This window comes from Salvelinus alpinus, chromosome 15, assembly GCF_045679555.1.
Source record: "Salvelinus alpinus chromosome 15, SLU_Salpinus.1, whole genome shotgun sequence".
NCBI classification, from domain to species: Eukaryota; Metazoa; Chordata; class Actinopteri; order Salmoniformes; family Salmonidae; genus Salvelinus; species Salvelinus alpinus.
The window spans coordinates 11,152,042-11,168,991 of record NC_092100.1 but is presented as its reverse complement, the minus strand read 5'-3'; the positions used below and the strand labels follow the sequence as shown (position 1 = coordinate 11,168,991).

At 46.8% G+C, this 16,950-nt stretch overlaps 1 protein-coding gene across 1 annotated transcript in view; it reads left to right on the top strand.

Moving 5' to 3' along the window:
• ptprsa (protein tyrosine phosphatase receptor type Sa) overlaps positions 1 to 16,950 on the top strand; it is a 454,642-nt gene that overhangs the window by 43,059 nt on the left and 394,633 nt on the right.

Below are 16,950 nucleotides of genomic sequence, written 5' to 3'. Positions count from 1 at the left end.
GTATAAAATCGAGCACACGGCCATGCAATCTCTATAGACAAACATTGGCAGTAGAATGGCCCGTACTAAAGATCTCAGTGACTTTTAACGTGGCACCGTCATAGGATGCCACATTTCCAACAAGTCAGTTCGTCAAATTTCTTTTGTATCATTTGAAATATAACACTATTGCTGCTACGACGAACAATTACAATAACATTATTCATCATAATATTAATATCTACCTTCAGTCTGTCAGGAGTGGCAGGTGTTCTAATAACATTCAAATAACATTAGTGGCGTTATTTATTTAAACATTTTACATTTTTTAATTTCACCTTTATTTAACCAGGTAGGCCAGTTGAGAACAAGTTCTCATTTACAACTGCGACCTGGCCAAGATAAAGCAAAGCAGTGCGACAAAAACAACAACACGGAGTTACACATGGGATAAACAAACGTACAGTCAATAACACAATAGAAAAATCTGTATACAGTGTGTGCAAATGAAGTAAGGAGGTAAGGCAATTAATAGGCCAATAGTGGCAAAGTAATTACAATTTAGCAATTTACACTGGAGTGATAGATGTGCAGATGAGGATGTGCAAGTAGAAATACTGGTGTGCAAAAGAGCAGAAAAACAAAAACAAAAATGGGGATGAGGTAGGTAGTTGGTTGGATGGGCTATTTACAGATGGGCTGTGTACAGCTGCACTTATCGGTAAGCTGCCCTGACAGCTGACGCTTAAATTTAGAGAGGGAGATATAAGTCTCCAACTTCAGTGATTTTTGCAATTCACTCCAGTCATTGGCAGCAGAGAACTGGAAGGAAAGGCGGCCAAAGTAGGTGTTGGCTTTGGGGATGACCAGTGAGGTATACCTGCTGGAGCGCGTGCTACGGGTGGGTGTTGCTATGGTGACCAGTAAGCTGAGATAAGGCGGAGCTTTACCTAGCAAAGACTTATAGAAGACCTGGAGCCAGTGGGTTTTGTGAACAAATATGTAGCGATGACCAGCCTATGAGAGCATACCTCGTCGCAGCGGTGGGTGGTATATGTTTAGGAAGCTAGCGGGCCGGGGCTAGCAGATGGATCTTCACCACATCCACAAAGCAGAGGCCGGTTGAGAGCACATCGGCCGAATTACGTCAGCAGACCAGTCGTGATGGATGGGCGGGGCTCCGTGTCGACAAAGGGTCCAGGCCAAATTGGCAAGAGAGGTATTGTAGTTGGTGTACTTCATTTGCTAGCCGGGAGATGGGCCTTGCTCGAGGCTAGCTCGAGGCTAACTGGTGCATGCTTCTGGACAAGGGCGTTAGCCACAATAGCCACTCGGTAGCAGCTAGCTAGCTGCGAAGATCTGGTGTAATGGTCCAGAGCTTGCGGCAGGAATCTGGTGATGTAGTGGGGGAAAAAGCAGTATGCTCAGGGGTGATATCGCGCTGGGCAGACTGGCAGGTATTATCCGGGCTATCCGGGCTATAGTGGCTGGTGTCCGAGCTAAAGGTAAAGACGGCTAGCAGTGGCTAACAATGACTAAATAGCTAGTAGCTAATTAGCTGGCTAACTTTGATGGCTAGCTTCTGATGGAGGTTCCAGTTATAAGGTCTAAAAAAGTAGCAGATCCATACCACATTGGGTGAGGCGGGTTGAAGGAAGGTATATTTAATTAGAAAATAAAAAAAATAGAAAAGAACCGAAAAATACTGAATATTTACATGGGACAAAAACAAATATGTCTTACTGCTGCGCATCTTGGAAAAAAAATCAAATTCATCACAAAATGTATACGATAATATCTACCTTCCGTCTGTCTGGAGGTGTGATTTAGTGAAGGCAGAGTGGCAGGTGTTCTAATAGCATTTGAATAACAGTGATGTTATTTATCAGTGATGTTATTTATCACAAAATGTATATGATAATATCTACCATCTGGAGTTGTAATTTAGTGAAAGGGTGGTGATACTTTAGGCAAGCAGGGGTTGAAATCCCCCACCTCCCACCTCAATCCCAGAAGGAGGGGAGATACGGAGACAGGCTAAGGCAGGCTGACAGACACAGAGGTAATTATTATTCAGTGATTCGCTGAGAGCCAGCTAATATAATGGCCGCTGTTGCATTTATCGACGCAAAACAGGGCCCCTAATGAAACTTGAGTCAGAGTGGCTCTGGAGTGGCTCGTCAGTCTGTGGAAGATTTTCAACAAAACCGTGTGTATGTGTGTGTGCGTGTGTCTCTGTCTGTCTGTCTGTCTGTCTGTCTGTCTGTCTGTCTGTCTGTCTGTCTGTCTGTCTGTCTGTCTGTCTGTCTGTCTGTCTGTCTGTCTGTCTGTCTGTCTGTCTGTCTGTCTGTCTGTCTGTCTGTGCACCACTTCCCACTGATCTGGAGAGTTCAAGGTGCCCTATATAGTTTTGTCATTACTATATAGTATTGTAGTTACTAGCCCTATATAGTATTGTAGTTACTAGCACTATATAGTTTTGTCATTACTATATAGTATTGTAGTTACTGGCCCTACATAGTTTTGTCATTACTATATAGTATTGTAGTTACTAGCCCTATATAGTATTGTAGTTACTATATGGTATTGTAGTTACTATATAGTATTGTAGTAACTGGCCCTATGTAGTATTGTATTTACTATATAGTATTGTAGTTACTGGCCCTATATAGTATTGTTGTCACTATATAGTATTGTAGTTACTGGCCCTATATAGTATTGTAGTTACTATATGGTATTGTAGTTACTATATAGTATTGTATTTACTGGCCCTATATAGTATTGTAGTTACTATATAGTATTGTATTTACTGGCCCTATATAGTTTTGTAGTTACTGGCCCTATATAGTATTGTTTTTACTATATGGTATTGTAGTTACTATATAGTATTGTATTTACTGGCCCTATATAGTATTGTAGTTACTATATAGTATTGTATTTACTGGCCCTATATAGTGTTGTAGTTACTGGCCCTATATAGTATTGTTTTTACTATATAGTATTGTAGTTACTATATAGTGTTGTAGTTACTGGCCCAACACTCTAACCACTAGGCTACCTGGTCATTTTGGCCATGGCCCAGGCCTTAAAGGATAAAAACTGACTTCTCATTCTTATACAGTGCCTTCAGAAAGGATTCATACCCCTTAACTTATTCCACATTTTGTTGTGTTACAGCCTGAATTCAAAATGGATTAAATATATATTTTTCTCACCCATCTACATACAATACCCCATAACGACAAAGTGAAAACATGTTTTTAGAAATCTATTCAAATGTATAGAATATTAAATACAGAAATTGTCATGTTTTGTCTTTGATCATGTCTTGTCCCTGTGCTTCCCTCTGCTGGTCTTATTAGGTTCTTTCTCTTTCTCTCTCTCTATCGTTCCGTTCATGCTCCCAGCTGTTTCTCATTCTCCCTACGACCTCATTTACTCTTTCACACCTGTCCCCTATTTTGCCCTCTGATTAGAGTCCCTATTTCTCCCTCTGTTTTCCGCTCCTGTCCTTGTCGGATTCTTGTTTGATGTTTGCTGTTCCTGTGTCCTTGTTTCGCCCTGTCGTGTTCTTTGCCTTCTTCAGATGCTGCGTGTGAGCAGGTGTCAATGTCAGCTACGGCCAGTGCCTTCCCGAAGCGACCTGCAGTCTGTGGTCGCGTCTCCAGGCGTTCCTCTCTATTGACGAGAGGATTTCAGTTTCCTGTTTTGGATTACCATTGATTATATCCAGGAGAATCATTATTTGTTTAATACTGGAATAAAGACTCTGTTACTATTACGTCGCTTTTGGGTCCTCATTCATCAGCATAACAGAAGAATCCGACCAAGATGGACCCAGCGACTATGGATTCTCTCAACACTGCCGTCGAGTTCCAGGGAGCAATGCTCGGCAGACACGAGCAGGAATTGTTTGCTGCTCGTCATGCCGTTGAGACCCTGGCCGCTCAGGTCTCCGATCTCTCTGGACAGTTTCAGAGTCTTCGTCTCGTGCCACCAGCTACTTCCTGGTCTTCCGAGTCTCCGGAACCTAGGGTTAATAACCCACCATGTTACTCTGGGCAGCCCACTGAGTGTCGCTCCTTTCTCACCCAGTGTGATATTGTGTTCTCTCTCCAGCCCAACACGTACTCAAGAGAGAGAGCTCGGATCGCTTACGTCATATCACTCCTTACTGGTCGGGCTCGGGAGTGGGGCACAGCTATCTGGGAGGCAAGGGCTGAGTGTTCTAACGATTATCAGAACTTTAAAGAGGAGATGATACGGGTTTTTGATCGTTCAGTTTTTGGGAAGGAGGCTTCCAGGGCCCTGGCTTCCCTATGTCAAGGTGATCGATCCATAACGGATTACTCTATAGAGTTTCGCACTCTTGCTGCCTCCAGTGACTGGAACGAGCCGGCGTTGCTCGCTCGTTTTCTGGAGGGACTTCACGCTGAGGTTAAGGATGAGATTCTCTCCCGGGAGGTTCCTTCCAGCGTGGACTCTTTGATTGCACTCGCCATCCGCATAGAACGACGGATAGATCTCCGTCATCGAGCTCGTGGAAGAGAGCTCGCGTTAACGGTGCTTCCCCTCTCCGCATCTCAACCATCTCCTCCCACCGGCTCAGAGACTGAGCCCATGCAGCTGGGAGGTATTCGCATCTCGACTAAGGAGAGGGAACGGAGAATCACCAACCGCCTTTGCCTCTATTGCGGTTCTGCTGGACATTTTGTCATGTCATGTCCAGTAAAAGCCAGAGCTCATCAGTAAGCGGAGGGCTACTGGTGAGCGCTACTACTCAGGTCTCTCCATCAAGATCCTGTACTACCTTGTCGGTCCATCTACGCTGGACCGGTTCGGCTGCTTCCTGCAGTGCCTTGATAGACTCAGGGGCTGAGGGTTGTTTTATGGACGAAGCATGGGCTCGGAAACATGACATTCCTCTCAGACAGTTAGGGAAGCCCACGCCCATGTTCGCCTTAGATGGTAGTCTTCTCCCCAGTATCAGATGTGAGACACTACCTTTAACCCTCACAGTATCTGGTAACCACAGTGAGACCATTTCCTTTTTGATTTTTCGTTCACCTTTTACACCTGTTGTTTTGGGTCATCCCTGGCTAGTATGTCATAATCCTTCTATTAATTGGTCAAGTAATTCTATCCTATCTTGGAACGTTTCTTGTCATGTGAAGTGTTTAATGTCTGCTATCCCTCCTGTGTCTTCTGTCCCCTCTACTCAGGAGGAACCTGGTGATTTGACAGGAGTGCCGGAGGAGTATCATGATCTGCGCACGGTCTTCAGTCGGTCCAGAGCCAGCTCCCTTCCTCCTCACCGGTCGTATGATTGTTGTATTGATCTCCTTCCGGGGACCACTCCCCCTCGGGGTAGACTATACTCTCTGTCGGCTCCCGAACGTAAGGCTCTCGAGGATTATCTGTCTGTTTCTCTCGACGCCGGTACCGTGGTGCCTTCTTCCTCTCCCGCCGGAGCGGGATTTTTCTTTGTTAAGAAGAAGGACGGTACTCTGCGCCCCTGCGTGGATTATCGAGGGCTGAATGACATAACGGTTAAGAATCGTTATCCGCTTCCCCTTATGTCGTCAGCCTTCGAGATTTTGCAGGGAGCCAGGTGCTTTACTAAGTTGGACCTTCGTAACGCTTACCATCTCGTACGCATCAGAGAGGGGGACGAGTGGAAAACGGCGTTTAACACTCCGTTAGGGCATTTTGAATACCGGGTTCTGCCGTTCGGTCTCGCTAATGCTCCAGCTGTCTTTCAGGCATTAGTTAATGATGTACTGAGAGACATGCTGAACATTTTTGTTTTCGTTTACCTTGACGATATCCTGATTTTTTCACCGTCACTCGAGATTCATGTTCAGCACGTTCGACGTGTACTCCAGCGCCTTTTAGAGAATTGTCTCTACGTGAAGGCTGAGAAGTGCGCCTTTCATGTCTCCTCTGTCACTTTTCTCGGTTCTGTTATTTCCGCTGAAGGCATTCAGATGGATCCCGCTAAGGTCCAGGCTGTCAGCGATTGGCCCGTCCCTAAGTCACGTGTCGAGTTGCAGCGCTTTCTCGGTTTCGCTAATTTCTATCGGCGTTTCATTCGTAATTTCGGTCAAGTGGCTGCCCCTCTCACAGCTCTGACTTCTGTCAAGACTTGCTTTAAGTGGTCCGGTTCCGCCCAGGGAGCTTTTGATCTCCTCAAGAAGCGTTTTACATCCGCCCCTATCCTTGTTACTCCTGACGTCACTAAACAATTCATTGTCGAGGTTGACGCTTCAGAGGTGGGCGTGGGAGCCATTCTGTCTCAGCGCTTCCAGTCTGACGATAAGGTCCATCCTTGCGCTTACTTTTCTCATCGCCTGTCGCCATCGGAACGCAACTATGATGTGGGTAACCGCGAACTGCTCGCCATCCGCTTAGCCATAGGCGAATGGCGACAGTGGTTGGAGGGGGCGACCGTCCCTTTTGTCGTTTGGACTGACCATAAGAACCTTGAGTACATCCGTTCGGCCAAACGACTTAATGCACGTCAAGCTCGTTGGGCGTTGTTTTTCGCTCGTTTCGAGTTCGTGATTTCCTATCGTCCGGGAAATAAGAACACCAAGCCTGATGCCTTATCCCGTCTCTTTAGTTCTTCTGTGGCTTCTACCGACCCCGAGGGGATTCTCCCTGAAGGGCGTGTTGTCGGGTTGACTGTCTGGGGAATTGAGAGACAGGTAAAGCAAGCACTCACTCACACTGCGTCGCCGCGCGCTTGTCCTAGTAACCTTCTGTTCGTTCCTGTCTCTACTCGTCTGGCTGTTCTTCAGTGGGCTCACTCTGCCAAGTTAGCTGGCCACCCCGGCGTTCGGGGTACGCTTGCTTCTATTCGCCAGCGGTTTTGGTGGCCTACTCAGGAGCGGGACACGCGTCGTTTCGTGGCTGCTTGTTCGGACTGCGCGCAGACTAAGTCAGGTAACTCTCCTCCTGCCGGTCGTCTCAGACCGCTTCCCATTCCTTCTCGACCATGGTCTCACATCGCCTTAGACTTTATTACCGGTCTGCCTTCATCTGCGGGGAAGACTGTGATTCTTACGGTTATCGATAGGTTCTCTAAGGCGGCACATTTCATTCCCCTCGCTAAGCTTCCTTCCGCTAAGGAGACGGCACAAATCATCATTGAGAATGTGTTCAGAATTCATGGCCTCCCGTTAGACGCCGTTTCAGACAGAGGTCCGCAATTCACGTCACAGTTTTGGAGGGAGTTCTGTCGTTTGATTGGTGCTTCCGTCAGTCTCTCTTCCGGGTTTCATCCCCAGTCTAACGGTCAAGCAGAAAGGGCCAATCAGTCGATTGGTCGCATTTTACGCAGCCTTTCGTTTCGAAACCCTGCGTCTTGGGCAGAACAGCTCCCCTGGGCTGAGTACGCTCACAACTCGCTTCCTTCGTCTGCTACCGGGCTGTCCCCGTTTCAGAGTAGTCTTGGCTACCAGCCTCCTCTGTTTTCGTCCCAGCTCGCCGAGTCCAGCGTTCCCTCCGCTCAGGCTTTTGTCCAACGTTGTGAGCGCACCTGGAGGAGGGTCAGGTCTGCACTTTGCCGTTACAGGGCGCAGACTGTGAGAGCCGCCAATAAACGTAGGATTAAGAGTCCTAGGTATTGTCGCGGTCAGAGAGTGTGGCTTTCCACTCGTAACCTTCCCCTTACGACAGCTTCTCGCAAGTTGACTCCGCGGTTCATTGGTCCGTTCCGTGTCTCTCAGGTCGTCAATCCTGTCGCTGTGCGACTGCTTCTTCCGCAACATCTTCGTCGCGTCCACCCTGTCTTCCATGTCTCCTGTGTCAAGCCTTTTCTTCGCGCCCCCGTTCGTCTTCCCTCCCCCCCCCCGTCCTTGTCGAGGGCGCTCCTATTTACAAGGTACGGAAGATCATGGACATGCGTTCTCGGGGACGTGGTCACCAGTACTTAGTGGATTGGGAGGGTTACGGTCCTGAGGAGAGGAGTTGGGTTCCATCTCGGGACGTGCTGGACCGTTCGTTGATTGATGATTTCCTTCGTTGCCGCCAGGGTTCCTCCTCGAGTGCGCCAGGAGGCGCTCGGTGAGTGGGGGGGTACTGTCATGTTTTGTCTTTGATCATGTCTTGTCCCTGTGCTTCCCTCTGCTGGTCTTATTAGGTTCTTTCTCTTTCTCTCTCTCTATCGTTCCGTTCATGCTCCCAGCTGTTTCTCATTCTCCCTACGACCTCATTTACTCTTTCACACCTGTCCCCTATTTTGCCCTCTGATTAGAGTCCCTATTTCTCCCTCTGTTTTCCGCTCCTGTCCTTGTCGGATTCTTGTTTGATGTTTGCTGTTCCTGTGTCCTTGTTTCGCCCTGTCGTGTTCTTTGCCTTCTTCAGATGCTGCGTGTGAGCAGGTGTCAATGTCAGCTACGGCCAGTGCCTTCCCGAAGCGACCTGCAGTCTGTGGTCGCGTCTCCAGGCGTTCCTCTCTATTGACGAGAGGATTTCAGTTTCCTGTTTTGGATTACCATTGATTATATCCAGGAGAATCATTATTTGTTTAATACTGGAATAAAGACTCTGTTACTATTACGTCGCTTTTGGGTCCTCATTCATCAGCATAACAGAAATATTGAATTTACATAAGTATTCACACCCCTTAGTCAATACATGTTAGAATCACTTTTGGCAGCGATTAAACCTGCGAGTCTTTCTTGGTAAGTCTCTAAGAGCTTTTCACAGCTGGATTGTACAATATTTGCACATTATTCTTGAAAAAATTATTCAAACTCTGTCAAGTTGGTTGTAGAGCATTGCTAGACAGCCATTTTTAAGTCTTGCCATAGAATTTCAAGCATATTTAAGTCAAACCTGTAACTCGGCCACTCAGGAACATTCAATGTCGTCTTGGTAAGCAACTCCAGTGTAGATGTGGCCTTGTGTTTTAGGTATTGTCTTGCTGAAAAGTGAATTTATCTCCCAGTGTCTGGTGGAAAGCAGACTGAACCAGGTTTTCCTCTAGGATTTTGACTGTATTTAGGCCTATCCCGTTTATTTTTCTTCTATCCTCTGTGTGTTCTGTTGGATTTGCCCCAAACATAATTATTTTTATTTAGGACATAAAGTTCATTTCTTTTACACATTTTTTGTAGTTTTACTTTAGTGCTTTATTGAAAACAGGATGCATGTTTTGGAATATTTTTATTCTGTACAGGCTTCCTTCTTTTCACACTCATTTAGGTTAGTATTGTGGAGTAACTACAATGTTGTTGATCCATCCTCAGTTTTATCCTATCACAGCCATTAAAATGTAACTGTTTTAAAGTCACCATTGGCCTCATGGTGAAATCCCTGAGCGGTTTCCTTCCTCTCCGGCAACTGAGTTAGGAATGACACCTGTCACGTTCCTGACCTGTTTTCCCTTGTTTTGTATTTATTTAGTATGTTCAGGGCGTGAGTTGGGTGGGTTGTCTATGTGTGATTTTCTATGTTGGGATTTTACATTTACATTTACATTTTGTGTTCGGCCTGGTATGATTCTCAATCAGAGGCAGCTGTCAATCGTTGTCCCTGATTGAGAATCATACTTAGGCAGCCTGGGTTTCACGTGTGTTTTGTGGGTGTTTGTCTACCGTGTTAGTGTTTTCACCACACGGTACTGTTTCGGTTTTCTGCACTTCGTTTATTGTTTTGTATTTCAGTGTTCAGTTTCGGTTTGAATAAATCATCATGAGCACGAACCACTCTGCATATTGGTCCGATCCTTCTCGCCTCTCCTCGTCCGATGAGGAGTACGAAATAGACAATCGTTACAACACCTGTATCTTTGTAGTGACTGGATGTATTGATTTTTTATTTTATTTTTTTATTTCACCTTTATTTAACCAGGTAGGCTAGTTGAGAACAAGTTCTCATTTGCAACTGCGACCTGGCCAAGATAAAGCAGTGTGAACAGACAACACAGAGTTACACATGGAGTAAACAATAAACAAGTCAATAACATGGTAGAAAAAAAGAGAATCTATATACAATGTGTGCAAAAGGCATGAGGTAGGCAATAAATCGAATAATTACAATTTAGCAGATTAACACTGGAGTGATAAATCATCAGATGATCATGTGCAAGAAGAGATACTGGTGTGCAAAAGAGCAGAAAAGTAAATAAATAAAAGCAGTATGGGGGGTGAGGTAGGTAAATTGGGTGGGTAGTTTACAGATGGACTATGTACAGCTGCAGCGATCGGTTAGCTGCTCGGATAGCAGATTTTTAAAGTTGTTGAGGGAGATAAAAGTCTCCAACTTCAGAGATTTTTGCAATTCGTTCCAGTCGCAGGCAGCAGAGAACTGGAAGGAAAGGCGTCCAAATGAGGTTTTGGCTTTAGGGATGATCAGTGAGATACACCTGCTGGAGCGCGTGCTGCGGGTGGGTGTAGCCATCGTGACCAGTGAACTGAGATAAGGCGGCACTTTACCTAGCATAGCCTTGTAGATGACCTGGAGCCAGTGGGTCTGACGACGAACATGTAGCGAGGGCCAGCCGACTAGGGCATACAGGTCGCAGTGGTGGGTCGTATAAGGTGCTTTAGTAACAAAACGAATGGCACTGTGATAAACTGCATCCAGTTTGCTGAGTAGAGTATTGGAAGCTATTTTGTAGATGACATCGCCGAAGTCGAGGATCGGTAGGATAGTCAGTTTTACTAGGGTAAGTTTGGCGGCGTGAGTGAAGGAGGCTTTGTTGCGGAATAGAAAGCCGATTCTTGATTTGATTTTGGATTGGAGATGTTTGATATGAGTCTGGAAGGAGAGTTTGCAGTCTAGCCAGACACCTAGGTACTTATAGATGTCCACATATTCTAGGTCGGAACCGTCCAGGGTGGTGATGCTAGTCGGGCGTGTGGGTGCAGGCAGCGAACGGTTGAAAAGCATGCATTTGGTTTTACTAGCGTTTAAGAGCAGTTGGAGGCCACGGAAGGAGTGTTGTATGGCATTGAAGCTCGTTTGGAGGTTAGATAGCACAGTGTCCAAGGAAGGGCCGGAAGTATATAGAATGGTGTCGTCTGCGTAGAGGTGGATCAGGGAATCGCCCGCAGCAAGAGCAACATCATTGATGTATACAGAGAAAAGAGTCGGCCCGAGAATTGAACCCCCATAGAGACTGCCAGAGGACCGGACAACATGCCCTCCGATTTGACACACTGAACTCTGTCTGCAAAGTAGTTGGTGAACCAGGCAAGGCAGTCATTAGAAAAACCGAGGCTACTGAGTCTGCCGATAAGAATATGGTGATTGACAGAGTCGAAAGCCTTGGCCAGGTCGATGAAGACGGCTGCACAGTAATGTCTTTTATCGATGGCGGTTATGATATCGTTTAGTACCTTGAGCGTGGCTGAGGTGCACCCGTGACCGGCTCGGAAACCGGATTGCACAGCGGAGAAGGTACGGTGGGATTCGAGATGGTCAGTGATCTGTTTGTTGACTTGGCTTTCGAAGACCTTAGATAGGCAGGGCAGGATGGATATAGGTCTGTAACAGTTTGGGTCCAGGGTGTCTCCCCCTTTGAAGAGGGGGATGACCGCGGCAGCTTTCCAATCCTTGGGGATCTCAGATGATACGAAGGAGAGGTTGAACAGGCTGGTAATAGGGGGTGCGACAATGGCGGCGGACAGTTTCAGAAATAGGGGGTCCAGATTGTCAAGCCCAGCTGATTTGTATGGGTCCAGGTTTTCCAGCTCTTTCAGAACATCTGCTATCTGGATATGGGTAAAGGAGAAGCTGGGGAGGCTTGGGCGAGTAGCAGCGGGGGGGGCGGGGCTGTTGGCCAAGGTTGGAGTCGCCAGGAGGAAGGCATGGCCAGCCATTGAGAAATGTTTGTTGAAGTTTTCGATTATCACGGACTTATCAGTGGTGACCGTGTTACCTAGCCTGATACACCATCCAATGAGTAATTCATATCTTCACCATTCTCAAAGGGATATTCAATGTCCAGCTTTTTTTATTTTGACCCATCTACCAATAGGTGGCCTTCTTTGAGAGGCATTGGAAAACCTCCCTGGTCTTTGTGGTTGAATCTGTGTTTGATATTCACTGCTAGACTGAGGGAGCGTACAGATAACTATGTGTGGGGTACGGAGATGAGGTAGTCATTCGATAATCATGTTAAAAACACTATTGTTGCACACAGAGTGAGTCCATGCAACTTATTATGTGACTTATTTGTACTCTTGAACACATTTATGGCTTGCCATAACAAAGGGGTTCAATACTTATTGACTCAAGACATTTCAGCTTTTCATTTTTAACTAATTTGTAAACATTTCTAAAAACATAATTCCACTTTGACATTATGGGGTATTGTGTCTGTAGGTCAGTGACACAAAATCGCAATTTAATCCATTTCAAATTCAGGCTGTCACATAAAAAAAAATAGAGGTATGAGTACTTTGTGAATACTTATCAAAAGGTTGGCTGTACTTCGCTTAAGACCCATAGATCTCTACATTACTCCGTTTTTGTTCACAAGCCCCTACTTCATAAACCTCTGTTTTATCTAACTTTGCTGTTGAAGTATAGACATCTGAGTTGCCTAACCTGTTCACAGGATTGGTTAACTCTTGAGGTTCCTAGGATCTCCACCGTGCTAGGTAAATCTGATTTGAGTTTTAATGCAGCGTATTGCTGGAAGAAAAAATTCTAAATACATTTCATCTTGATGTTCTGGTGCCGTTTGGGCAATTTAAAGTATTGATTGGGGACTTATTTGTGGATGAATGTAAATGTTTTTCTGGGTGATTTTCTTATTTGTGCTTCCCATGACTGTGTTTTTGGATGTTAATGTGTGTATATATATATTACCAGTCAAAAGTTTGCACACACCTACTCAATCCAGGGTTTTTCTTTATTTGGACTATTTTTTACATTGTAAAATAATAGTGAAGACATCAAAACTCTGAAATAACACATATGGAATCATGTACTAACCAAAATATTTTATATTTGAGATTCTTCAAAGTAGCCACACTTTGCCTTGATGACAGCTCTGCACACTCTTGGCATTTTCTCAACCAGCTTCATGAGGAATGCTTTCCCAACAGTCTTGAAGGAGTTTGCACATATGCTGAGCACTTGCTGGCTGCTTTTTTGGTTACTACGTCATTCCATATGTGTTATTTCATCTTTTTGATGTCTTCACTAATATTCTGCAATGTAGAAAATATTAAAAATAAAGAAAAACCCTTGAATGAGTAGGTGTGTCCAAACTTTTGACCGGTACTGTATTTTGTACATAATGTGTATATTTGTGTTGTATTATACAGGGCACATTTGAAAAAGAGACCTAGGTCTCATTATGTCTCACCTTTTAAAATAAAATATAAAATACCTTCTGAAGGCACTGTAGTTCCTCATCTCATGCCAAGGGCCATACGGACTCCTCAGCGCCCCCTGCTTTTTGAATTATCACCTAAAATCTGCATGCAATGTTGTTATTTCCCGTTTCGTTCTACTAAACATGATTATACTGAGCATTTCTCATCAAAGACACATAACGGTTACTGTTCGTATTCATATGGTGCTCTTTCTATCTATTTTCGATAATGTCATTTCACCCTCTCCATTTCACCCTCTCCATTTCACCTATATAGAGATAGAGAGAGATGGGATGAGTGAGTGGCTGACTTTCCGCACGCCGGTAGACAGTGGACGACTGCCAAGAGCACAGATCCTCTATATGTCCAATATATTAGAGGAGCTTATTACCCCGTCCCATCCCATCCCCTACCCCCCGCTCCGGGCCAGAAGCCCAGTTTTTATTGCCGTGGGTCACAACTATCCGTTTATGAGACAGGGGGGTGGAGGAGACACAGGGCCAGGTGTGATGAGACAGGGGGGTGGGGGAGACACGGGGTCAGGTGTGATGAGACAGGGGGGTGGGGGAGACACGGGGTCAGGTGTGATGAGACAGGGGGGTGGGGGAGACACAGGGTCAGGTGTGATGATACAGGGGGGTGGGGGAGACACAGGGTCAGGTGTGATGAGACAGGGGGGTGGAGGAGGGCGGAGGGGACAGAGTCAGGTGTGATGAGACAGGGGGGTGGGGGAGACACAGGGTCAGGTGTGATGAGACAGGGGGGTGGGGGAGACACAGGGCCAGGTGTGATGATACAGGGGGGTGGGGGAGACACAGGGTCAGGTGTGATGAGACAGGGGGGTGGAGGAGGGCGGAGGGGACAGAGTCAGGTGTGATGAGACAGGGGGGTGGGGGAGACACAGGGTCAGGTGTGATGAGACAGGGGGGTGGAGGAGGGCGGAGGGGACAGAGTCAGGTGTGATGAGACAGGGGGGTGGGGGAGACACAGGGTCAGGTGTGATGAGACAGGGGGGTGGGGGAGACACAGGGTCAGGTGTGATGAGACAGGGGGGTGGGGGAGACACGGGGTCAGGTGTGATGAGACAGGGGGGTGGGGGAGGGCGGAGGGGACAGAGTCAGGTGTGATGAGATAGGGGGGTGGGGGAGACACAGGGTCAGGTGTGATGAGACAGGGGGGTGGAGGAGGGCGGAGGGGAGAGAGTCAGGTGTGATGAGATAGGGGGGTGGGGGAGACAGGGTCAGGTGTGATGAGACAGGGGGGTGGGGGAGACACGGGGTCAGGTGTGATGAGACAGGGGGGTGGAGGAGACACAGGGTCAGGTGTGATGAGACAGGGGGGTGTGGGAGACAGAGGGTCAGGTGTGATGATACAGGGGGGTGGGGGAGACACAGGGTCAGGTGTGATGAGACAGGGGGGTGGGGGGTGATGAAGGTTGCCAGTGTTACATGTTTTTCCAGTGTGTGTGTGTGTGTGTGTGTGTGTGTGTGTATGTGTGTGTGTGTGTGTGTGTGTGTGTGTGTGTGTGTCGATGTGTGTGTCTGTGTGTGTCTGTGTGTGTGTGGGTGGGAACCTCATTTGGAGAGACAGGTGGCATACGCCTGCCTAATATAATCCACAGTACAGACACAGAGGCAACAGCAGTAGGTGGTGTTATTCCTTCAGTATACTGTATTCAACACCCTAGTAAAGGTGTGATTTTTACTTTATAAGTACAACACTTGTTGACAGAGACATGTTTCTTGACATTTGTGGTGTTTGTAGGAATGTATGAATGTGTGCTAAATATGACTCTATGGGTGCGTTTACACTGTAGCCCAATTCTGATATTTTTCACACTAATTGGTCTTTCGACCAATCACATCCGAGCTTTTCACATCAGATCTTTTTCAGAGCTGATCTGATCTGGTGAAAAGACAAATTAGTGAACAAAATGTCAGGATTGGGCTGCCTGTCACAGTTCTGGAGAAAGAACGAAGAGAGAAAGACCCAGGATTGAGGCTCTACCAAGAGTGTCTTTTCCTCCGCTTTCAACCATCTCCCGATTTACCATGATGCTCGGCCATCTGTCTCAGCAGTGACTAAACTTCATGCCAACATGTCACATGGTCATGAGAAAACAAACCGGAGAGTGGAGACTTGGCCTCGCCCTTGTTTCATACCAAAACATGTTAACTGCTCCCAAAGCTAGCCTTCTCTGCAGTGACAGCTTGGCACACTTCCACGCTGTTATGATGTGAGGATACAGCACTGCTTTAGCTGTAGCGATAGCCTAGCGTTAGCCTCTGTGTGCATAGTTAGACTGTATGCGATGCTATGCTAATGTTTAGCGATATTCAGCCTGATTGATGAAGCGTCGGGCTGAGGGAGTGTCTCATACGGGGGTGGGGAGGGTTTAAGGGGGGGGGGGGGGGGGGGCGGTAGTGCAACAGCGTGTGTGTGGGAAATAAATGCCGTACGATAAACAAATTCCCTGCGCTCTCCTCTTGGCAGCAGAGTGGCTGCGAGGGGGAGGACACAATGCAGCCAAGATTGCCATACCCCCTCCATGCATACACGTGTACACACACATACACATACCCCCTCCATGCATACAGGTGTACACACACATACACATACCCCCTCCATGCATACACGTGTACACACACATACACATACCCCCTCCATGCATACACGTGTACACACACATACACATACCCCCTCCATGCATACACGTGTACACACACATACACACTCCTCCTTCTCCTCTTCTCTGTGCCCCAGCTCTCCGCTGGGGACTAGGCATAACCCCTTTTAGCTGTTATGATTAGCCGGGCTGGAATTAAAGTGGCCCGTCAGGATGAGGAATCATGTCGCCCTGCTGGCTGGTTGTCGTGGTAACGATGCCCCCAGAGGTTGCTGGGGCGGCCTGTCTACGTACTGAGCTGAAAGAACAAAGAATGAAGAGAGAGAGGGGAAGAGAAGAGAATGAGGAAGAGAATGCAGGGGAGGATAAAGGGAGGTTTAAGATAAATAGAATGGGGAGAAAGCACTTTCCACAAGCTGCTCATAATGCAATAACAACAAAAAGCACATTTGTGGCTGATCTGGAAAAGGTGTAGTGTAGACATCTTTCATAATCCCACTATCACAGCATTCATTTTCTTTTAATGAGGACATACTCAGATTTTTGCTACCGATAACCCCCCCCCCCCCCCCCCCCCCCCCGGCCCCCGGTGAGCAGAGCATCCTCAGCGTCCTCAACATCAACACCCACTGTAGTACCAATGGTTCCAGACTTACTGAAAGTATTGACGTAATATTGAGTGGTTGTGTGATGCAGAAGAGAAAGACAAACTTGCCACGCACGCATACATAGACACACTCACACATATGCATACATGGGCACACACATAAACACACACACACACACTCCGGCCAGGCCTCATTATGGATGGAAACGGTTTTTATTTTTTTAAGCTAAGTGGGATTGAATGCAGATTCACACTCAAGCAACGTTCTCCAGCAATCAGCCTTGCCTCGTTCAAGCCCTACGATTCGCTGCACGGTCACCGAAGGGCAGAAAAGACAGAAAATTATCTAGTCTCTAAGTTTCACCACTGGAGAAGGCTGTTCATTTGGCAGTCCCTTTCAT